General features: G+C 43.7%; 1 pseudogene; it reads right to left on the bottom strand.

Annotated features, from left to right (window-relative positions):
• Window positions 1-642: 642 nt before the first annotated feature.
• LOC147000815 (mortality factor 4-like protein 1 pseudogene) lies at window positions 643-1,673 on the bottom strand (annotated as a pseudogene).
• Window positions 1,674-4,600: the final 2,927 nt, after the last annotated feature.

Here is a 4,600-nt window from a genome sequence, read left to right as displayed (position 1 = left end):
AGAAAAAAATTATTGAAGATCTGAAAAACAACTTCTACAAGATTGACTTTTCCATAAAACTGCAGCTACACGATGCATTGCGTCTATCATGTTAAAACGTGCATTAGACACAAATACAAAACCCATGAAAACAAGCCACCATTCTTTAACACTTGAGCAAAGATAAGATGCCTAAGGAATGACATGGATGACTTGCAAAGGATGGGCTCTTTAAGCACCATTAAAAAAAATAAAAAGAGAGAGCACAGATGGATGAGTGTTCAGTTATATACACTGACGTGAACCTTTGGCACTAGGAATCAGAGCATTTGTCATAGAGCATTAACACATATTATAAAAGTGCGGAGTGTCAAAGGAACAGAACCACCAGCATTCAAAAGCAGCTTTGTCAACTAGGCAAACACTCTACAGCATGTCTCTCTGCTGTCCATCACTGATACACTGGTAGAAACTTTGAAATGAAAAAAAGAAAGAAAAAAGGAGCAGTTACTCCTTCTATTTTCTCTGTTTAAAATCAAAGAGGAAACAAACAACTCTGTTATACACTAACGGTCTTCAAAGTCCATCATTTGTACAAGAGAAGGCCTAAGAACCAAACTGTTCACAGAGATCCAAGCCCGAGGGAGAGGGAGAGCACAGCCCTCACATGGCTTTCCGAAGGTACTCAGGAGGAGCCACTTCATAATCACTGGCACTGAACAAAGTTGCAGAATTCTTCGCCTGGTACTTGAGAAAATCAGGTAGATAGTTCAGTAATAAAGCAAGGCTTTTCTCATCGAGAGGCGTGTAGGCCAACATCGCTCCAATTCGCACAAATAATCTCAATAAATGTAGCACTCCATACACCTGGGACATGGGTGCATCCGGGTGGTCGGCGAGGATTTCAGCGTACTGTGGTCTCTCAAACTTGTAGAGGAGCTGAGTGCCCAGCATGACATTGAAGTATTCCTTTACCCCTGCCACCACCTCATTCACAGCATACTCTTTATTATCTGTATTTCCTTGCGACTTCTTATAATTTGCACAATCCTCCAAAATGGAATCCACATTCTTCTTGGCAGGAAGATAAAAAAGCTGCTTTTGTCTGGTGATCAAGTCCCAGTCATCCACAAGCCAGGGTTTCAGCTCTTCAGGAATCTTCACTTTAACTTCAACTCTGTTCATGAAGGTTTCTTCATTTTCAACGGTAGGATCTACCTGGGCTCTCTTCTTCCTAGGAGGCTGAAGTGTCTCACTGGTACTGCCACCATCTCCATTTCCAGGTGTTTTCTGCTTGTTCTTTTTTGTTTTCACTTCAACATTTTTTCTGTTGCAGACCGGATGTCTTCTTCCTCGGAGCAGCCCCTCTCATCTTGCCCTCTGCATATTGTTCCTGATTGGCCTTTTGAAGTTCTTGCTGTTTCTGCAAATTGGTGTCTACGTATTTGAGTACTCTGCTTTCTGGCATCCGTTCATCCCAATTTTTATTCCAGCCACTGTAATGGATGAAGTATTTCATTTGTTTGTCCTTTATGGCAACCTTTACACACTTTGCTTCATAGAGAAGAGGCCCATGAAAGCACAGCACTCGCTCACTCTCCTGGAATTTCGGCTTAGGGTCCTGCTTGGGCGCCATTTATAACTGATTCGCCGCCTCCTCCTTCTCCCACCACCCCTGACTACTGCCCCCTACTCTCTACCCCACCCAACTCAGCGTGAGACGCCGGTCAGCCACAGCCAGCTCTACATCCTGGGTGCGATCATACATTGTTACTTATGTGGTTATCAAAAAGCACATAAATTATTATATCACAATGTTAGCACTTTGAAAATTATTTTGTTACAGTGGAACATTTTCTTTAATATTTATCTTTAATAATATCATATTTTATGTAAATATTCATAGAGTTCAGTAACTGCCTGGGAGCCTCAAGACATAAAAAAATAAAGAATCATGGAGTAGGTTATTTAAGGCTGAAGATAATATAATAGCTATGAAGTTCACTTTGATTTGTCTTCAAAACTCATTCTAGTTCCGTGAACATAGGCTTTTTTTTTTTTTTTTTTTTTTTTTGTCATGGCACCTAATTACGAAAATAATGCAAATAAAGCAATAAACTCAAACATGTGAGAAGTCCCCAAAGTGTAATAATTTAATGGATTAATTAAACACATGTATGCAAAAGGATCACAATTAAGAGCATGTGTGCCTTCATCAGTAAAGAATGTGATTATTGAAAAATAAAAAATTACCTGTTAATTCTTACTGAATAAAGGGTTTAAAAATAAAAGACAGATCAAAAGTTTAATGGAAATTTCATGATTAGGGGATCATTTTTTTAAAAATAAGATACAAAAAGGTGATGTTTATAAAGGCTGAAGAATTTTAATTATTACTAAATTGATAAATCATCTCTATTAAAGTTGTCATTAAGCTCATGATAGTGTGTGGTATTTTACAGTATATGTACTCATCACTGGGAAACCCAAAGTATATTAAGTAACTATTAACACATACAAAGGAGAAGTAGCCATACGGGAAAAGTGGTGATTGTGTAATGTGGAGAGCCGTGCCGTGAGCAATCGCCATTATAAGATGGTGCTGGCCTCTGCTGTGCCTAACTAGTAAACAAGCCTTGTACGCAGGTGCGAGAGTGAACTCACGCCTAGTCACTGCCTATCTCGGGGCATAGTAATGGGGTGATGGGCGAGCAACGAATCAGGAGCTGACATGCCACATCAGGTGCTGAAATGCCATGGCTGAGGGCTATATAAGCGACCCCATTTTCCGGGGTCTGGTTCTTCCCTCTTGAAGAAGCAATAAAGCTTTTTGCTGCAGAAGAATCTGTTTGTCTGAGTGTGTTCTTGCCGGCGAGAATGATAGCTCAGGACAAGTGGCACCAAGGAACCTGGGAACTTTATACCATCACACCGGCGCAAGGGAGATCTCCCATTCACGGGGTGGAACCAGAACTGCAGGACACTAAGGCTCTGTAAGGTATGTACACTCTTGAAATTTCTCCAGAGTTAGACGCCCTTTTGATTGTTTTCACAGCGATTGTTCCTTCCCTTTCGGTTTCATTTTGCTTCCACCGCTGAAACTTCTGACTGGTTCTCAGTTGTGGTCAGGCCTGGACAGCGACCAGTATTGCTGACTGGTTCTCAGTCGCAGTCAGGCCTGGACAGCGACCAGTATGGGAATCTCCCACTCTGTAGTAATGGCCTTACAGTCGGTCTTGAAGCAATGTGGCCTGAAAATCGCCACTAAGACTATAGAGGGATTTGTCAGGGAGATAGACCGTGTGGCACCATAGTATGCTTGCTCAGGGTCATTAACTATCGCCTCTTGGGAGAAACTGAAAGGAGATCTAGTTAGGGAACAGCAGAACGGCAAACTTAAAGCAGGGACCATGCTGTTGTGGAGACTGGTGAGATCGTGCTTAACAGACGAGGATTGTCAGCAAATGGTTGAAGCGGGGCAGAAAGTTTTGGACGAAATTCAAGACAGTCTATCAGAGACAGAGCGGGGAGAGAGAGTAAGAGTTGAAACGAAACAAGGTGCACTGAAGTGTTGGGGGCCAGCCAGCAGCCCGCAACGTGAACGGTTCCACTGAGAGGGCAGCTCCGAGCTGAAAAGAGAGGAAGCTAGATGGGGAGGAAGAAGAAACGAGGCCAAGACAAGTTCATCCTGTTCAAAGCCCCATTTTACTAGTACCGACATCCAGTTATAAAGGAAGGGGGAGGGAACCCGATTTCCCACCAAATAACTCGGGGTCCAGTAGCAGGGTGAACACGTGTGTGGCTCCAAGCAGCAAAGCGGCATGGTCCAGCAGTGGGCGTGGCAGAACGAATGAGCAGGAAACTCCACTCCTGAGCCGGCAGGTGCCAGGCTGGGGGTGGGGAGGCTACACTGAAGAATAAAGGCCTTTCCACAGGCCTTGAGCCCGAGGAAATGAAATATAAGGGAAAAAATGGCCTGGGAGAGCTTAGGAAAAGGGATGGAAAGGGAGAGAAGAAGAGAGATTGAGCTGGGGAGGCATATAAGGAAAGGAGCCTCTATCCGCCATTAGATGAGTTCAAGGCACTAGCTGTCAATAGCTCAGAATCGGATAAGGAACTTAGCTCCTCTGAGGAAACAGACTTAGAGGAAGAAGCGGCACACCATGAGGGAGAAAGATACCAGCCAGATGAAAGATGAGCTAATCAGTCACAGATTAACATAGAGAAAGCACAAGCAGCTAGAGACAAATGTCAAATCGCTGTGCAGTCTCCGGGCCCTCGACCTCTGGGTCCTAGTGCACCTCCGCCCTATGTGCAGAGGTATCATTCAGACTCATTCATTTTAAAAGAGGAACAGAGAAAAGTGCAGCAAGCGTTCCCAGTCTTTGAAGAAGCTGACGACGGACGCGTTCATGCCCCGGTGGAGTATATACAGATTAAAGAACTTGCAGAGTCAGTCCATAACTATGTAGTCAATGCCAATTTTACTATAGCGCAAGTCGAAAGGCTTGCTACTCTGGCAATGACCCCCGGCGATTGGAGGACTGTAGTGAAAGCTGCATGTCAAGCTTTACAAACAATAGAAACGGCCTTACAACGCATTGATGAGTCAGAGTCATTT

This window comes from Mus caroli, unplaced genomic scaffold, assembly GCF_978045245.1.
Source record: "Mus caroli unplaced genomic scaffold, Mus_caroli_1 scaffold_16, whole genome shotgun sequence".
NCBI classification, from domain to species: Eukaryota; Metazoa; Chordata; class Mammalia; order Rodentia; family Muridae; genus Mus; species Mus caroli.
The sequence above is the reverse complement of the archived record's forward strand: the minus strand, read 5'-3'. Positions and strand labels throughout refer to the sequence as shown.